Source organism: Tauraco erythrolophus, chromosome 4 (genome assembly GCF_009769465.1).
Source record: "Tauraco erythrolophus isolate bTauEry1 chromosome 4, bTauEry1.pri, whole genome shotgun sequence".
NCBI lineage: Eukaryota > Metazoa > Chordata > Aves > Musophagiformes > Musophagidae > Tauraco > Tauraco erythrolophus.
In genome coordinates this window covers 2,034,213-2,054,403 of record NC_141468.1, presented here as the reverse complement: position 1 = coordinate 2,054,403, position 20,191 = coordinate 2,034,213, and the positions used below count along the sequence as shown (strand labels likewise).

The 20,191-nt window shown below is 46.7% G+C and overlaps 1 protein-coding gene across 1 annotated transcript in view; it reads left to right on the top strand.

The window, feature by feature from the left end:
• EXOC4 (exocyst complex component 4) overlaps nucleotides 1–20,191 on the top strand; it is a 457,215-nt gene that overhangs the window by 435,908 nt on the left and 1,116 nt on the right. The window lies entirely within an intron of this gene.

Sequence of the window (20,191 nt, the reverse complement as noted above, 5' to 3'; positions counted from 1 at the left end):
ATCTCTCTCTGTCATGCTGCGTTGCTAATGGTAATTAAAGGGAAGGGATTTTTCTTGTAAGAAGTTTTTCTTCTTAATTTCTGCCTTTAAGTGACTTTGGCCTCCGTGACGAGACTAAGCCACTGACCAGTTACTTGTAGAACTGCAGTTACTTTAATATAAGGTCTAAGTTTAAGAAACTTTGGCTGTCCAGCTGGAATTGGATCGTTTTGTTTGCCCAGGTCTGCAGTACGTAGGGTGGATGTTGATTTTCTTTGCAGACCAGGTTTTGAAAGCACGTCCTGTGAGCGTGAGTCCTGGTGTTCACTATCATATTGCTGGTGGTTCTTGGAAATCACCGAGTACTCGTCCACGTTTGCTTTAATTGACTACGCAGAATTCGGTGGGTGGGTGATCATCGCAAAAATGCAGATTCAAACAGAGTTGAACGTTGCCAGCACTGGTGTGGTGTGTGCTCACCACGTGCTCGTGGCTCCCTGGTAAACCAGCGAAGGACATGTTGTCTATGGCTTAATGGGTGGGCCAAGGAGTTCTAGGGTGTCCATCCCACTCGGGAGGGCTTCAGTCTCTCCCTGCACTTTGTTTTTTGCATAAAACATGCAATTCATGGGCTGGAAAGAGGGCACAGAGCTTTCCCACCTGCTCCTCAGGCTGCACAGTCTGCAGACCAGGTCTCAATCTGGATCAGGAGACCAAAACTTGCAGCCCCAAAACAGTGTCCAGAAACTGCCCAGGTTAATACAGGCTTTCTTGTCCCATAGAAATACGAAGATGGATGTGAAAGCTGATTTCCAGGTCCGCATAAACCATCAAACACTTGTGATACACCACTGGCTTTAGCCACGAAGGGGCTAGGCAGGCTTTTGTGTGCAGAGAGCAGCTTTGTTCACTTGCTTTAAAAATGCTCTAGGAATGTTTTAGCAATCCTCTCCTCTCACTCAACTCCAAGGACCTTCTCCTGCCTTCACTTGGTCCCCTGCACTTCCACATCTTCAGGCTATGGAAATCACATCGAGCATCACATAAGGTGTTGGGCTGCGACTGTGACCGCACTGGAGTCACCAAAGCAGCAACGTGCAGGGATGGCAACAGTGATCTGAGCAGAGCCATTAAAGGTGGAGTGAAAATGTGGCTTTTACAGCATCCCTCCTAAAACAGGCATTGTATTTACGGTATTGGGCACTGCTGGGCACAGCTCAGCAGGTTGAAATATGAAAGATCATCATGGCACTGGTTGGCGATACAGCGGCTGGGTGTGAAGGCAGGCAGCCCGTGCAAGCACGGAAGATGAATTGTTGATTGTAACGATCTTACTAAAAGGTTACAACCGTGAAATGGATCCTAAATCATAGAATCCCAGAATGGTTTAGATTGGAAGGGACCTCAAAGATCATCCAGTTCCAACCCCCTGCCATGGGCAGGGACACCCTCCACTACACCAGGTTGCTCAAAGCCCCGTCCAGCCTGGCCTTGAACACTTACAGGGATGGGGCAGCCACAACTTCTCCGGACAACCTGTGCCAGTGCCTCACCACCCTCACAGTGAAAAAAGATCTTCCATAGACCTAAATCTAAATCTCCCCTCTTTCAGTTTAAAGCCATTGCCCCGTGTCCTGTCACTACACGCCCTTGTCACAAGCCCCTCTCCAGCTTTCCTGTAGGCCCTTTAGGTACTGGAAGGCTGCAATAAGATCACCCCGGAGCCTTCTCTTCTCCAGGCTGAACAGCCCCAACTCTCTCAGCCTGTTTCCATAGCAGAGGTGCTCCAGCCCTCGCATCATCTTCGTGGCCTCCTCTGGACCCGCTCCAGCAGCTCCATGTCCTTCTTGTGTTGGGGGGCCCCAGAGCTGAATGCAGCACTGCAGGGGGGTCTCAGGAGAGCAGAGCAGAGGGGTAGAATCACCTCCCTGGACCTCCAGGTCCAAGGAGATCCTGAACATTATGGAGATATTTCTGGTTTGAGGAGTCTCTGTCCTCTAGCCTTGGACTGCCACGATTGACGCTGTTCAAACAAGGTCAAAATTTAGCTCCAGACTCCAGATTGAGCCTGAACAAACATCCAGATTCATCCCACAGGAATAGATACCCCTGTGAGTGTATGTGGATGTGAACTCCACGTCTGAGCTCCCACATAACCTGCTTGGAGCTCCTGTTTGACCCAGAATTGGCTTTCTGCTCCCGTGTTTAAAGGTGGGCTCTGCCTGTGCTGAGTTCCTGTGCTGAAGGTGCGGTAGACTGCCAGGACCTTCTGCTTAAACACAAATCACACGGAGCTGGTAGAGGAAGGACAGATTTTTTTGAGAGGGGGAAGTTGGCGTGACACCCAAAAAAAAAAAAACATTGCAGAGAAAGGGGGAACCACCAGTGTGGGAAGAACAACCAGCCCAGGCATTTGTCTGCAGCGGAAATAAAGGTAAATATTGGATTGCCAGCTTGAAATGCATCTCCGTTGCCTCGCTCCAGCCTGCAAATGGAAGCAATTAGAAAAATGTCCTGCCTTTTTCACAGTAGGCTGCATCTTTCCAGCACAAGCCCCCCAGATAGAAAGCCACATGCAAGTCCTTAAGTAGCAGATGGGTTTACGCTGTCACTCAGAGCTCGTTAGAAACCGCGGTGCTTCATCCCCAGTAATCTGCTGGAAAATACCAGATAGTGGTGCCGCGCGATACGTTTCCAAGAGCTGCTGCTCATCGCTTTTCCGGGCGCTGAAGTCGTGTCTTTCGCAGAGGTCTCTCTCTTAATTGGATCGAGGCGGGGAGCGGAGCGTTTCAACCTGCTGATGGCGTCCGCGAAAAGGGAATGTTTCACATGGGAACACTTCCTACACCTTGGAAGGTGTAGGAGCAGGCAGGGCATGGCTGGTAGGGTGCAAAATATCAGCACTGGGACACAAAAGGGACAGGTGAGGACATGCCCGTTTGGGGAAGGGTGCTTTCAGAGTCACAGCTGAAAACAGGAGAGAGGAGCAGGGGTTAGTGATGACCTGGGACCAGTTCCGGCTAGAATATAGGAGGGACGAGGGAAAATGAGCAAAGGACAAAAACAGCACAACTGAGAGGACCAACAGGGTCAAGCCATGACAGAGCATTAGAGCAGAGCAAGATATCTCAGCAGGTATAGCCCAGGAACCATGCAGCAGAGACGGCCAATTTTCCATCTCCTTTGAGTCATGTATGGAAATCTCTCTACAACTAGGATCCCTGAGATGTGTAGCACGTACCCGTGGAGGTGAGAGCACTTCTCAGGGTGTCTCAGAGGTATCCGTCTAACTCAGCGAGTCCCCAGTAGCTGGGATGGTGATCTAGAGAAACATCAGTGACCTGCTCCTCTCTGGGCAGGTGCTGTTGGCCACATGGACTTTTGGTGGACCATGGCACGGCCTGGTGCAACCATCCCTGAATTGTATGGCAGCTCCCTGGGTGCTTGTCTTCTACTGCAGGGAGGAGCAGACCCCAGGATACCTGCCTCCAGCACCCTGTGCCAACACGTTCCAACATACACGCTCATCACATGCACAAGCGTATGTGCTCACCGTGCCACATGCTCCAGGCTTTGCAGCCATGCTCAACTGCTTCAGGATTGAACAAAGCTCAAGGACCTTAGGTCATCTGTACCCCTCATGGTGCCAGCTCAGCAGCGCCTTTGCTCAGGGTTAGTCCCTCTCCAAGAAGCAGACTGGCATGCTAGAGTGGCTGAGCTGCTTCTGCTACTTAAAAAGCTGGCTTGAGTAGCTCTCTGACCCTACCTGGAGCAGGCCCCGTTCCCACATCTACCAAGGACTTGCTAAGGACATCATTCACTTTCCTAAATACAATGCCATTTGAAAGAGCCTTGGTAGCGTAGGTACGTGAGCAGGGCTGGCAGGTGTGACACAGGGGTTATCCCATCTGAAATGGTTCTGTCACACCTGTCTTCAGGCAGATCGGGATACATTCCTCCGTTTCCCTCTACAGTTAATCACTCTCTAACCAGCAAGATCCTTAATTCATTCACTTTCGGTCTGTTTCGGAGTTTTTGGCCAACTCAAGGCTAGTAGTGAGTCCTTCTGTTGCCCAGCCACATGTCCTTATCGGTGTCCCTAAAGAAGGATTTCCACTAGCTGCATTGTGCAACCAGTAGTTTTGTTCTACCCGGTGAAGAATGGTGCCTGAGGATGGGCAGATAATTCCAGGTGGTGGGTCATTCTTGGCCCATGGGGTCTGTGAAACTCGTGTCACATGGTATCATCAGGATTCCTTTTCCTTTGCACATGCTGCATCTGAGTTGGCCAAAGAAAGTTCAAAGATTGTTGTTCCACATTTCAAATGCTGAGAGCTGGGGCTGATGCAAAGGTCTTTGCTAACTGGGGCACCTGGGAACCTTCTTTCTCACTGGTGGTGAAGCATCGATGATTAGGAATGCTAGGGAATACTCTCACCTCCAGCTGATTTCCTATGGATTTCCACACTACCTTCCTCTAGAGCAAGGGACCACTGATCAGTACCCAAAGAAGCCACAGCCCCACACAGAGAGGAGACCACCAATGAGCCCATCTGCTGGCTCTGGGATCTAACTAAATTCTTGCAGGCCCCATGGAGCCAGTTGCTTTGCATGAGGACAAGTCACCATTCAGTTTCTGACCTATGGAGGAGCAGCTCCACATCATCTTCTTTTCTTTTTCCCCCCCTTTCTTCTCTCCTCAAGCTCAGGCAGTAGCATCCTATTTTTGATATTCAGCCACCCTAGTGTGTTTCACTATGAGCTTTCCCAGGAAAGATGTGGTCCGTCTGAGTTGGATTTTGGATACCAAGGTGTGATTGTCCTAATTACCCTCTGACTTCCATCCTTGAATGAGATGAAGATGCTGCCTCAAGAGGGAAGCTGTGATTTTTGCAGCTAAATCGATAAAAAACCTGAGTAAACTGAGAGATGATTCTTCCATTGCAGAAGGTGACTGGCTCGGGGGCACAAAACCGTGGAGTCTAAATGGGGAATACAGGTCAGGCAATTCCTGTCTATCCAAGGTAGATCCTCTGGTGAAGCTGACATTGAAAATGCCAACTCAAATGCAGAAAACATGGAGTTAAGGAGGTGACTTATTGATGGAGTGCAAGTATTACCAGATCTCACAGATGGAGACTGTCTGAGAACATTTCGCAGAGTGGCATCTGCACCGTGCCCGATTGGCGTCCCTGAACTTTCGCACATCAGATGTAGAATATCAACACACAAGCTCTGATGTAGCAATTAAACCTGTCCCGTAATGAACCTGGGCGTCGTAACCAAGAGAAATCCGTACGCTTAGGGAAAGACCAAAAGCCTCCATTCTTGGATTTTAAGAAGACATTGTGAAATAATTACATCCAGACCGCTGCGTTTGAATATACACATATGGTGTCAACATATACAGATATGTATCACTTTCAGGAAATGGTCTGCTGCGTGTAATTCCTTACTGGGATCATAGAATCATAGAATCATAGAATGGTTAGAGTTGGAAGGGACCTCAAGGATCATCTAGTTCCAACCCCCCTGCCATGGGCAGGGACACCCTCCACTACACCAGGTTGCCCAAAGCCTCATCCAACCTGGCCTCATCCAACCTGGATGGAAGCTCGCCTTGTATTTTACAATTTGTATTCCAGATCTGAGATCAAATACTATAAAAAAGACAGAAAACCCAGATGACATCTCACATCACCTACGTGCATTAACATCTAAAGCTGAAGTCAGCCTCTCAAGTGCCTGCAGAAGTCACGTCTCGGATGCGTATTCCGCGTTGTCATGTGTGCAAAAACAAAAAGAAGAAGAAAAGAAGTGCAAATAATAGCAAGTTTTATGCTTTCATGAAGAACAGCTTGTATTATGAAGCAGCAATACGGAAAATATGTCTTTTTTAATAAGATTCAGAGCCTTCGGATTCCAGGTTGTTTTCTGAAGCCCAACGTAACTTGGTAAATGATTGTAATTTTTCGCCATCTGTTAACTGTTTGGTGCGCTGGGTGAAATTCATTCTTCGTTCTCTTGTAGCATGCAAATGTGCAGATTCTGAGAATCATCAGGAAAACGTGCTTTTTGTCTCTGGAGGGGGTTGAAAGCGGACACCAGCAGGGAAGCTGGCCCTGGGAGGTTACTCAGTGAGCATCAGCGTGGGGATGGCTCTTACTGGGTTGTAGCCATCCCGTTGCACACACAGAGGTCTTCACCCTGACCCCTTAATCTCAACGGACCTTCATTTTCTCGACCACAAAGCAGCCTTTTGAGAAAAAAAAAAAGAGGAGAAAGTTCCATACGTGGTGTCTCTAAAGTGCGTTGAGACGTACCAAAGAGGAGTTTAATAAATTGATAACAAACCCCCTACAAGTTCAGTTCTCACAGCAGAGTTCTTGGTGATAGTCTGGAGGTTTTGTGCATTAGAAGATGTGTTTCTGGAATGAGATAAAAATAGTGGTTCAGAGAGATTTCTCTGCTTTTGATGGCTCTGAACTGCTCCATCGGTTCAGAAGTAGTGCAGGGATTCTCTTCTCACTCTATAGGGACCAACGTTGTTCCCGAGGAACCACTATCGCACTGCAGTGGAGTCTGTCTGGGGTTTGCAGCCTGTAGGTAAGGAGTGGTGAGCAAAGCGATGTGTCTCTGAGATACTCCATCAGTAAGACAGCAAACCTGGCTTTTCCATGGAGTGGAGAACAGAGGTGGAAACTACATCTGTGGCTGTTGGTCTTGTCCTGCACTGATGTTGCCTTGATTGCGTTTTCATTTTAAACGCAAAGAGTTTGTGCTGCCTGGCAAGAAAAAAAATTGTAGTGCAGATCTGTTGGCTTAAAAAGTTGAGATCGTTGGAGCTCAAATTTCACCAGGAATGGCCAGAAGAGGCCACAGTTGTGCTGCACACAGCAGTGTCGGTCCTTGCTCTGGCTTAGGTGAGCGTTCTTTCAGGAGCGGTGTTTTTCAAGAGCCTTCTTGCTTTGCCTACTGCAATACCTTGGAGAGTCAGTGGCTTCCCTCCATAAATACATCTTTTGCCCTAAGTACGTTAGAGAGGGAAAAACAATTTCAACCCAAAATATTGCTGCAAGAGCAAATGAGTAGCAGCTGGCCATAAATACCTCTAGCCTGCAAATCTGAAGGTTTCTAAGCAGCAGAAGAAGTATTGAGGACGGGCATATTAGGTGTGATGAAATGGTCATCTGGCTGGTGGCCAACAGAGAATGCATGGAGGAGAGTATTGCAGCTCTTAAGCATTAACTCCTTCATCCAGGAGACCTATAGTTCTATGTCGATGTCCCCTACTTTCAGCTATCTAAAAATTTGGCATCAAATCCATCCTGGCTGCCTGGTTTCTTTATAATGAACAACCTCCACAGGGCACTTCAACTCTATGTAACTATCCATTTTAGTGTAGGATGAATTGACTTTGCCCCATTTGTGCTCCATTCATAGGTAGACAATCAGTTATCATGGTAGTCAATCCCCTTGAGGTCTTGGTGGTGATGGTAACTGGTGATGATGAGCCAGTGGGTAGGGTTGAGGCTGCTGCACTGTCCTGGTTTTGACTGGGACTGAGTTGGTTTTTCTTTTCAGCAGATAGAAGAGCTCTGTGTTTTGGTTCTAGTCTGGGATTTGTTAGGAGAAGAATGTTGACAGCGCACTGATGTTTATAGTTGGTGCTGAGACATCAAGGACCTTTCAGCTTCCCATGATTTGCCAGTGTGCCGGAGCACAACAGGCTGGGGGGAGCATGGCTGGGACAGAGGGCCCACAGCTCCCCTTATGAGTGAACTTACACTTAGGATTGAGGGCCAAACTGGCCACTGGAGTATTCCAGATCATGCACCGTCATGTCCAGTATATAGATATGGGTTGACCAGGAAGCTGGGGATTCTCTTCAGAGTGCTCTCTTGGACTCCGATCTCTCGGAGTTCTCACTCTCTTTCATTCTCTTCTTGGGCCTCTGGCTCATCCGGAATTGCAGTGTCAGGACTTACCTATTTCAGGATCACTTACCAGGATGGGACAAGCATCCATGGGACAACATTATATATTATTATTATTTTTAAAAAATTGTTCTTATCTCAACTCACAAGTCTCCTTCCCTTTTCTCCATTAATTCTCTTCCCCATTCCCTGGGGTTGGAGGAGGGTGAGCGAGCGGCTTCGTGACGTTTAGTTGCCGGCCAGGTTAAACTATGATAAGCACCATTTTGTTTTCCACATGGTTTGGATAGACCTGTGCACAGTGTTGAGCAAGCAAAGGGTCTTTAGGTCACTTCCCCAACCTCAAAGATTTCTAGGTTGGCACAAGGTAATGGCGCTGGACAGTACTACCGGAAGAAAGAATAGTGCCATGAGGCAAGTGAATCCAACAAAGGGCTCTTCCATATGAAACAGCGACATGTTCAACAAAAAAAAATGTAATAAACTGAATTTGGTGTCAGCACGTCCACCAAAAAATCTCGGTTCTGTAATTTTTGAAGCCACTTCAGCATTCATAGAATCATAAAATGGTTTGGGTTGGAAGGGACCTCAAAGATCGTCTAGTTCCAACCCCCCTGCCATGGGCAGGGACACCCTCCACTACACCAGGTTGCTCAAAGCCCCATCCAACCTGGCCTTGAACACTTCCAGGGATGGGGCAGCCACAGCTTCTCTGGGCAACCTGTGCCAGTGCCTCAGCACCCTCTGAGTGAAAAATTTCTTCCTTATATCCAACCTAAATCTCTGTCTTTCAGTTTAAAGCCATTGCCCCGTGTTCTGTCACTACATGCCCTTGTCCAAAGTCCCTCCCCAGCTTTCCTGTAGCCCCCTTTAAGTACTGGAAGGCTGCAATAAGATCACCCCGGAGCCTTCTCTTCTCCAGGCGGAACAGCCCCAACTCTCAGCCTGTCTCCAGAGCAGAGGTGCTCCAGCCCTCGGATCATGTTCGTGGCCTCCTCTGGACCTGCTCCAGCAGCTCCATGTCCTTCTTGTGTTGGGGACCCCAGAGCTGAAGGCAGCACTGCAGGAGGGGTCTCCTGAGAGCAGAGCAGAGGGGCAGAATCCCCTCCCTGACCTGCTGCCCACGCTGCTCTGGATGCAGCCCAGGACACGGTTGGCTTTCTGGGCTGCCAGCGCACGGTGCCGGCTCATGTTGAGCTTCTCACCCACCAGCACTCCCAAGTCCTTTTCCTCAGGGCTGCTCTCAATCCAGCCTGTCCTTGTGCTTGGGATTTCCCCGACCCACGTGCAGGACCTTGCTCTTGGCCTTGTTGAACTTCATGAGTGTCTCAAAGGCCCACCTCTCCAGCCTGTCAAGGTCCCTCTGGATGGCATCCCTTCCCTCCAGCGTGTCCGCAACACCACACAAACCACATGAACAAAGGTAGCCAGAAAAATACATGATTTGGAGTTTTCAAGAATTTAGGGCTGTTTGCCTGACTCCAGCAAGTGGTTCAAACGTCTTTTGAGGCACCGAGGCCTGACCACAACCTACTACAGGCAGACCCTGACTCAATGGACCGTTGTTCACATGTTGCAGACCCCACCAGAGTGTCCTTCACCCATCAGTAGCTACCATACATTCCTGGCTTTATTAAAAATCAGCAAACTCGCACCGCTGAGCATCTCCCCGATTACAACGTCGGGTTTTTTGTATCCCCGTTCCAAGCCACTCGGTCCTGAATAAGTCTGGTTTTTTTTTTTTTGCCACAGTAATTGTTGTTCCCGAAGGGTAACTAAAATTATATTATTTTTTTTGCTGACTGGAGCAATCTTTGCAGTACTTTCCATCGAACTGCTGACTCTCTCTTCTTTCGGGCCACATTCATTTCCACGTTTCCTCTCATTTATGCATGAGGCAAGGGGAAAAATTGCTTAATATTCTTTACAAACTGGCATATGGTATAGATAATTTTTTTTCTTTTTACTATATGCAGTAAAAATGCAAATGTGTGTGGCTTATTTGCAAATGCTGGCATTAATAACTGATATTTAAACAATCCGGATTAGCACTTTTACTAATATGTGAAAAAGATTTTTTTCCAATCATTTGCACACTCAAAATCAATTTTAATACAATATGTAAATTGAATTTAATTTTTTTATATAAAATTGCATTTATCTGCTTGAACCATTAAATTTACTATTTAATATGTACTTTCCAGCTCACTTGGTTAGAATTTCATTGCTCTTTATCTGTATAAATTTAATTAGCCTCGATATCATCAGTATATTATAGAACTAATTAAAGATTTAGATAAGTGCTGAGGGTGCTTGTTTAATACCCTATAAAGTTCCATTTGGAGAGGAAGAAATTCCATCTTTCATTCTATCAGCCAGAATGGAGCTACGAGGAGTGTCTCAAGACGTTGTTTTTGAAAAATTACTTAATGGGCTTTAATGGATTTATCCTTCCTTTGAAAAGCCATGTAATTACTGCGTATCGCCGCGCAGCGCAGGGTGGTTGGAGCTGTTTGGGGAATGGGGTTTGTTTCAAACGGCACGTGTTCCCCTCCGGGGTGACGCCGTCTGACGCACGGAGATCCCTGTGTGTCACGTGTTTCCTTCACAGGAGGAAGGGAAAAGGAAATAAGAAGGAAATCATAGAATCATAGAATCACAGAACAGTTTGGGTTGGGAGGGACCTCAAAGATCATCCAGTTCCAACCCCCTGCCATGGGCAGGGACACCCTCCACTACACCAGGTTGCTCAAAGCCCCATCCAACCTGGCCTGGAACACTTCCAGGGATGGGGCAGCCACAGCTTCTCGAAATACGAAAAAGAAAGTAATAGTAGACAAGGTAGAGCTTGGCAGGTGTCAGGATGAAAAGGAGGAGAAAAGGAGGGATCTTTTGGACAAGTAGTTGCATCCTGCACGTACCTTATCTCTTCCTTTGTCAATTCACTCCGCGTTTTACAGGTGATTTATCATCTGTGTTTCACAAAAAAAGATTTGTGGTAGAGAGAAAACCAAGTGCTTCAGTGACACAGAGCTGCACGTAGCACCCAAAGGTGTTGGCTGTTTTTTTTTTTTTTCCAAAACGAGCCATTAAATCAGAGCTGCTTAATCTGTGCAGAAGCCAACGCGTGGGCGAGCTGATTTGTGTTTAGTGTTTCATACGCTGTCTGTGTGGTTTAAGGTTTAAAAGGGAAAGTCATTGGGTTTTATAATTTGGTTGTCTTTAATTGGAATTTTTTTTAATTACTTTTAATTACTCACACCCTTTTGAATAAATACACCTACTTTTCTTGCCTGGCCCTAGACCCTGATCAGAGTTCTGCGCGCCGCAGTCCCGAAAGCGGGTACGGTACCGATCCAGGTGTGAGGGTTTCCCATCTCTGATGCTGTTTTCTGCCTCGGACAAACGACTTTTAATTTTAATCTCAGTTCTTCCAGCTGTAAAAAAAAAAAAAAAAAAAAGTTAATACTATCCTTACATCACAGCCCTGATTATTTCTTAAGGGATGTAATTTGCAGAGGTACCAGAGGAGCGTGAGGAACCGTTATATTACAAATTCACTTTTATTTCTTCCTCTCATGTTTTGTTTTCTTTCACAAACCATTTCACATCCTGGGAGTTTGCACAATTTTCCTTTTTAAGTGTTTTTCCGTTCTTGACACTCTCCTCCTGTAGTAACGCAGCTCAGAGGCATCTGTACCTCCTGCCCCAAGCTGTGCCACGTGTTGCAGTTTGTGGTGATGGGGCATCTGCCTTTGGGCTTCCGAGAGGCTGTGGATGAGGTGGGCTCTGGTGCAGCAAGAGAAGATGTAGGCCATAGCCACATGCAGACATTTTTGACCTAATTTTAGATTCCCTCTACAGTCCATGGAGGCAAATAGGTGCTTCTTAGACACAGTTCATCTCACCCCAAGCAGACATGAGAGGTGTCTGTTTCTTGGCATGGTCTGTAAGAGGAGCTGAGGTTGACTAGCACAGCGATAACATCTCTGATGTGGCCATCTAAAGCTGTGTGAATTCCTCTAAAGCACTTTGGGTTCTTCTGGAGGCAGAGAATGGGCATTTCTATTGTTCTCACCAGAACAGCTTCAGGTTAATTGAAAATCAGGAAAGAATTCTTAAGAAATGATGATCAGGATATACATTTCCCTGTGGAACAGTGTCCTGAAGGTAATGATATTATCTGGTATGTTTTAGGGCTGTAACTGCATAGAGGAATTGAAGGATGCAGTTCAAGACAGGCAGCAGTTAGAGAGTGGATATAAGATGTAGCAGATACCTTAGACTCATAGAATCGTAAAGTGGTTTGGGTTGGCAGGGACCTTAAAGATCATCCAGTTCCCACCCCCTTCCATGGGCAGGGACACCTTCCACCACACCAGGTTGCCCAAAGCCTCATCCAACCTGGCCTTGAACGCTTCCAGGGATGGGGCAGCCACAACTTCTCTGGGCAACCTGTGCCAGTGCCTCACCACCCTCATTGTAAAATTCCTTATCTCTAATCAAAATCTCCCCTCCTTCAGTTTAAATCCATTGCCCTGTGTTCTGTCACTACACACCCTTGTCCAAAGTCCCTCTCCGGCTTTCCTGTAGCCCCTTTAGGTACTGGAAGGTGCTGGAAGGTCTCCCCGGAGCCTTCTCTTCTCCAGGCTGAACAGCCCCAACTCTCTCAGCCTGTCTCCAGAGCAGAGGTGCTCCAGCCCTCGCATCATCTCTGTGGCCTCCTCTGGACCCGCTCCAACAGCTCCATGTCCTTCTTGTGTTGGAGGCCCCAGAGCTGAACGCAGCACTGCAGGGGGGTCTCCTGAGACCAGAGCAGAGGGGCGGAATCCCCTCCCTCGACCTGCTGGCCCCTTCCATCACTAGTTTCTATTTTGTAATCTTAAGCTCTCAAGATGCAGGAACCAGCACCTGCACTTGCAGACTCGTGTTTTAAAATGCCGATCACTGAGGCGTGTGTGCAAACATCATGGCAGTCTTCATGAGGTGAAGAAATTACAGTAATTGCTGGTTTATGTGGATTTTCCTTTGCTTGGCATTTCATGTTTTCAGAACTTGCTTTGCAAATTCCTGCATGCCAGAGCTCACCTCTTGTGCTCCACGGAGACAACAGCCCCATGTGCTTCTCTTCTCAGTCAAGCCAGTCCTGAAAATCCATTTCTTCTGTATTACATGAGCTGAAGTTACCCATTTCTTGCTGTTTCTTCCCATTTTGCACTCATTCACCTCCTCCGTATGTTTAAATGTAATGGTTCCACCAGGATCTCCATATGTCAAAGTTGAGTGACTCCATAACTGCAGCTTTGCTCTTTTTTCCTCTTCACTTGCAGCTCATCGTTCTGTCTTGTGGGTTTTGTGTGGATTTAGTCTGTAAGTGCTTCATACTTAACCTTTCTTACTTTGTTATCAGAGTACCTAAGATATTTTGGGGGGCTGAAGAAGTGACTCTCTAATCCCAAAAAAAGGAGGGAGATAAGGTAGAGAATTTTTTGTTCCTTTTGGGTGAGTCAGAACCCAGATCTGAGTTCTTGCCTTGTGAATCCATTTCTGTCGGCGCTACTACAGCTATATAATGAAGGAATAATTAAAGTAAGATCCTTTCTCCTGAAACATCCCACTCTTTGTCTGAAGGTCCTTCTCTGAAGAAGAGATCAAGTCATTCTCGGGGAAATGAGAATTTCATTTTGAATTCACCTGGCCATCTTTTGAAAAACTTTTTTGTGTGCAGGCCTTGGGTTATAGGTTAACATTAGCATTTAAATGGAGAACAGTATTAATAGCCCTCAGAGGAGCTTGTCTCTCATCCTGATTGCCTTTTGGAGATTTTTTTCCTAAATGAGAAAGCCTCTTAATTCTTTTTCTCTTTCTCCAAGAAGAGAGTTCAAGAGACCATCTTTTTTTTGAGAGAGAGAGAGAGAGAGAGAGATGTATGTATACACACACTCAAAATGCATCCTTGCAAAATGGATTCATGGTCAACAACTTGATGTTTTTGATGTTTTAAAACCACTATTTAAAAAAAAAAAAGAAGAAAAAGAAAAAAAAAGAGAACAAACCCAAACAATTGTTTGTGTGTTAATTGGCTTCATCAGTTTTGGTATGTCCATGAGATGTTTTTCTTTCACCTGGGAATCGTTTCCACCAGCAATATTTATCTTTCCCTAGCTGTTTTTGGTACAAAGATGTTCTTCATATGGTGGTAGAGCTTCCTTGACCAATTCCAGGCTGATAAGGTCAGCAGAAGGAGCTTTGGATTAGGCATTATTTGCTCTTAGGCATGTGTTTGTCCTCAAAAAAAATCCCCAAAGTATTCCAGAGTTAGTTCAGGAACTTTGGACCCAGTGCCATTGCCAATAGTCAGAGGAACAGGTCACAGATGTTTAGGCTGGTTGACTTGCTGGGATATGGGATAAGGACCAATCACATGAAGATGCTTCATAGGGATGGATTTTATTTTTTTAAAAAGAACAAATCTTTGTCATAGAGTCATCAAAACTAGTTTATCATCCTGTATGAGCAGGATAGTAAGGACTCTGGACACCTTAGACAGTCCTTTGTCCTCACTCCCCCAAAATACGACCATCAACACTGAAGCTGAACATAAATGAAGGGTTTGGCCAGGTATTCACCATCCTAAAGAGCTGAAGGCCCAGAGCCAGGTTAATGTTTCCTTCCCCTTGGAAAACACCAATTGTTGGTACTTCCATAGCAAAGGAGAGATGCTCTGTAAGAACCTGTACCACGTTTATGTGTATAAATTCTGTCATCAGGCCAACTCAACCAGCCCCATTCATACTTTTCAGTGTAATACAAATAAAGAATAACTCTGCAAGTAAACATACAGACAAAAAGATTTCCCTGATGTGGTGAGACACCCAGGTTCCTTTGTTCCCATCAGTCACGTTCCTGATTTCATACTCAGGTGAGTAAAGGTTCATGAGTTCAGCTTTGATCTGTTCTCTTGTTGCCCCAAATATCTCACCGCTGAGCACTTGGGAGGATCTTGCTGCCCAGGCTGACCATCTGCAGAGGGTAAATCATAGAGTCATAGAATGGTTTGGTCTGGAAGGGACCTTCAAGATCATCTCGTTCCAACCCCCCTGCCATGGGCAGGGACACCTTCCACTACACCAGGTTGCTCAAAGCCCCATCCAACCTGGCCTTGAACACTTCCAGGGATGGGGCAGCCACAATTTCTCTGGACAACCTGTGCCAGTGCCTCACCACCCTCAGAGTGAAGAATTTCTTCCATGTATCTAATCGAAATCAGCTTATGTGGGCTTAGCTGTGCTCACGTGAAAGTCGACAGCAGGCTTGGGACACTAAATTGGCTTTTTGGTTAGGTATGCTAATCCACTCTTATTATTTATTAACCTATTTGTCAGATGACAGAATCAGCTTTTGATAAATATTAATTCTTCTCTCTGGTTTTAAATCTCGACGTGAGAAGAACAAAGCCGTTTGCCAACGTTTCGCTGAATAGAGACCTCCCTCACCTGTCGTCCATTTGTTTTCCCCCATCCCTTCCGAGCTTGCTTTTCTCAACCTCCTCTTGATAATCAAAAGAGCGTTTATAATGGCAGGGACAAATACACTTCTGAAAGTAAAATGAAGAGCCTAAATAAAAAATCACAGAACAAGAGGCTCATCCCACTCACTCTTTCATATTTCATTATTTGATAACATCAGAAGATGAGTCCATCAGAGCTGCTTGGGCAAAGGCAAACAAGAGTGTGTCTGATCAATATTTATTAATACTTTCAAAGACAAGGGAGGCAAAGTTGAGCAGACTTGGTAATGGAGTGAATAATTACTCATGCAAATAGGGTTTGGCCGAAGGCAATGCCGTGCCAAGGCGGTAGGTTTTTAATTGCACCCAATTAAAAATGCATACCTTTCGCTCCCTCGTACTGTCTCGCTCGCTCTCTTCTTTATTTCGTAGGAAATTTTTAATTAAAAAATAATCTGATCCCGAAAAGAGTGACAGATGAAGCCTGTGTTTATTAGGGGCAGAATTCTTCAGTAATCCAACATTTGGGACGGGCTAAAAAAGGAAGGGCATGGGGTAAAGATGGGTTTGCATTGCTGAGTTTGGCCGGTGGTCGGTTTGGGCTGCAGGTGGAAGAGCTTCAATTCTTGTTGCTCCTTCTTGTGAGGTGCTCTGGCACATTGGGAAGGCCATGAGTCCTGTGATTTGGAGCAAAGACTCGCCATCTCTCCGAGAGATCACCCCATCCAAGATATCTTCTGTCCTCGTTTTGGCGGGGATAGAGTCAGTTTTCTTAAGAGCTAGAATAGCGCGGTGGTTTGGATTGAGTGTGGGATTTGGTGTGGGAAGAATGTTGGTAACATCCTGATGGTTTTAGTTGTTGCTAAGGAAATCAAGGATTTTCCAGCTTCCCATGTTTTGCCAGCGTGCAGGTGCACGACAAGCTGGGAGGGAGCATGGTTGGAGCATGGGACCCACAATTCCTACTCTAGGATTTGAGTTTACGTTTAGGATTCAGGCCCAAATCAGCCAATGGAATATTCCATATCATGCAACATCATGCCCAGTATACAGATGAGGGTTCGCTGGGAAGCTCATTCTCTCTCTTCGGAGCTCGCTCTCTTCTGAGATTGCGGTTTCGGGATCTCTCTTCCTTGGGATCTCTCTTCTTTGTGTGTATAACTGTACTTGAGATATTGCCAATACTCTGGAAGTTAACCTTATATTAGATTTCTGACTGTGTATTGAAGCATCTTGATAAATACCTAAAACATTGAGGCTAACAACAGCTTCTGGGCACTCAGCGAACGAGCCACACATCAAGGTGCCAGCAGGATGCTACAGAGCTGACTGGTAGGTAGCTGCCATTCCAGTTTGGGGTCTTGGTTTCAGCGAGGTCCCAGATACAACTGTTTAATTGTGCCAATTCAGGCATAAACGTTACACGACTAATTATAGCTGAAGAAGGGAGCTGAAATTAAGATGCAGGAGACCCGTCCTTAGACACTGACCCACAGGGCTTTATCAATCCCTGCCAGTAACTAGATGTTCCCTTAACTGCTTCAGCTGAAGAATGAGCTGTGTTTTTCTGGCCGGGAGAGAGTTTATGGTAGTGTCAGTGTTATCAAGGAGGATGAAAACCACAAGGACAGGCTGGGCAGAGAATGGATGGAGAGCAGCCCTGAGGAGAAGGACTTGGGATGTTGGTTGATGAGAAGCTCACCATGAGCCGGCACCGTGCGCTGGCAGCCCAGAAAGCCAACCGTGTCCTGGGCTGCATCCAGAACAGCGTGGGCAGCAGGTTGACGGAGGGGATTCTGCCCCTCTGCTCTGCTCTCGTGAGACCCCCTGCAGTGCTGCGTTCAGCTCTGGAGTCCCCAGCATCAGAAGGACATGGAGCTGCTGGATCGTAACTCAGCATTACCCAAACCTGATGAGTTTGTAGCTTGTAGGGATTATCCAAATACCTTCTGCCAATAGCAGCCAACACAGGGATGTGCGAGATCTCCCCCATCCTTACCTATCCACCTGCCTCTTGACCAGCACAAACATCCTCTTTTATCATGCAGCAAGTCAGGGGGATTCGAGGTTTTGTGACCAAGCCTGTTCTCAAGTGGCTTGCATGGTTTCTTTTTCTTTTCTATGGGAAATATTCTCATTTAGACAGTTCTCTGCCCCATTTACCCCCTGCTTCTAAGGGAACAATGTGTCCTTGTAGCAGAGCCCACCTCAATATCCCCTCAGGCAGCCTATGATGCTGGTGAACTGGTCCTCCGTCAGCTCTGCGAGTTTCATAGCCTGTATCTCAGATGTGTGGAGCCTAACAACAGCTTGATTGGGTTTTCAGCTTATCATTCATCCCCAGAAGCTATTTTTTTATTTGTGTCTTGTGCCTTCTACATGTATCCTCCCCAGCTCATGCACACTCCCTTCTTTTGACCACCCAACCCAAATCCTGTCAGTCCTTATTCTCTGAATCGATGGATTTTGGAGTCCTCTTCCTCTAGCCGCGAGTCCGTCCTCCCACCTGATCTCAGCTGGCCCCTGACACCAGTTACCTCCGTCCAGACTTTCTACCACAGGAGCAAGTTCTCAAGTCGCAGGAGCAGGTGATGTCTTGAAGGAGACAGAGGGCAGGAAAACACAGAGCTCTGGTGCCCGGTAGCCCCGGTGGCCACGCCAGCGGAGACGAGACCCGGATACTCCAAACGTGTGACAGTGGTTGCTGCAGTGATTTGCAGTCCAGTGGCACGCTGGATGCTCTGCAAAGGCACAGCTCAGCCGGACCCGAGGGCCTGCAAAGCGAAGAACAAGAGAAATTCAAAGTGCAGCTTGGCCACGTTTGCCCTGATGGCTCTTTTAATGCCTTCAAAGAGGAGAGAAAGGGAGGGAGGGAGGTGATAACTTTTCCTGGAGCCCCTGCTCTTGGATTTTAAATAATTTATTCCCCTAAGACCTAAGGATTAGACTGCGGCCTGCCCTTGTCCTCCTTCAGAAGTGTGGAGGAGTCACACAGAGACCTCCTCTTCTGCTCCTCTGGCCTGTTTCTGCCTTGCTTTGCATTTCAGACAAAGAAGTGCTGGGTGTTTGGCTGGAACAAGTCCTCGCTGCCATGTGATGCCTGCAGACAGATAGGGATCTTTTCACTTCTCCTTCCCTGAGCTTTTCACATCCTTGTTTCTTTACAAGGGTATAGAACATCTGATGAAGCTATAAAGTTAACCAATTCCTCTACAAAAAGGGACACTTTCCATCCCTGCACCAGGTTGGTTTTTTTTGTTTTGATACCCCAAACAGACCTAAACCCACAGCCAAGCTTCACAGTATCACAGAATGGTTTGTGTTGGAAGGGACCTCAAAGATCATCCAGTTCCAACCCCCCTGCCATGGGCAGGGACACCCTCCACTACACCAGGTTGCTCAAAGCCTCATCCAACCTGGCCTTGAACACTTCCAGGGATGGGGCAGCCACAACTCCTCTGGGCAACCTGTTCCAGTGCCTCACCACCCTCAGAGTGAAAAATTTCTTCCTTAGATCTAACCGAAATCTCCCCTCTTTCAGTTCTTCATCATCTCTTGATGGAGCTTGCTGCAGTGGAGTCATATGTGAGAACCTTCCCCTTATCGCTGACCTGAAAGGGTCTGCCCAGAATTGGGAAGCCCTCTGCCTAGAGAAGCTTTGCAAAGCCTGATATTTTTACAGCTCCCTCTAGGCAGGATGCTTTGTCTTAGCGATACCTGGACCACAGACCCCTGACACACGATCTTACCTCTTGGTACAGACAGGGAAACTGAGGCACAGAGCGCAGCTGTGTGAATTGGAACGACCATGCCAGGAATTCACAAAAATGAATATATAAATCTGTATAAAGGGTACCGGAGTCTTGATTCCCCTCCTTCTGCATGACCTTTAGGCAGTGCTTTCCAAGCGCCACATGCTCTTCTCCAGGTTTCGGATCTCAATCAGTTTGTGCTATAAAAGAAAGGGAGGAAAAGAAAATGTCTCAAAGGAGCCCAGTAGCTCTCACTAGTTTTAGCTCTTCCACCTGGGCTGCGGAATCAGGGCAAATAATCCAGTCCCACATCCAGTCCCAGTCCATTTTTTCTGCAGTGGTTGGATTGGCGGCTCTCACAATCGCCCCACTGCTTCCCTGGCCCGAGACACATTTTCCCTTCCAATAAGTACTTGCTTAAATTCCCTTCCTTGGAAATTGATTCTTTCATTAATGCCACTTTACTTCAATTTAAACCAGCCTGCACTGCAGCCTCGATATTATGCCTTCTCTTCAGATGATCTTTTACTTATTAAAAGAGGCACCTCGGCTCCTGGCTCAAATTTGATTTTGCATTTTTTAATATTTTTTCTCTCAAACTGTGTGTCTCAGTAGCAGTAGAGATCTCGGGAGTTTGGGGCTTGAAGTTCTTCCCATGCTCCACATTAGCATCTCCCTGCAAGAGCGGTTTGTTAGGGATAAAAACCTCCACTTCCCCTATCCCTGTGATTCCTTTCCAGAAGACTCCTGTTCTTGCAGGCTGAGTGGCTGGATACACATCCATACATAGAATCATAAAATGGTTTGGGTTGGAGGGACCTTAAAGATCTTCTAGTTCCAACTCCCCTGCTACAGGCAGGGACATCTTCCACTAGATCAGGTTGCTCAAAGCCCCATCCAACCTGGCCTTGAACACTTCCAGGGATGGGGCAGCCACAGCTTCTCTGGGCAACCTGTTCCAGTGCCTCACCACCCTCAGAAGGAAGAATTTCTTTCTTATCTCTAACCTAAAT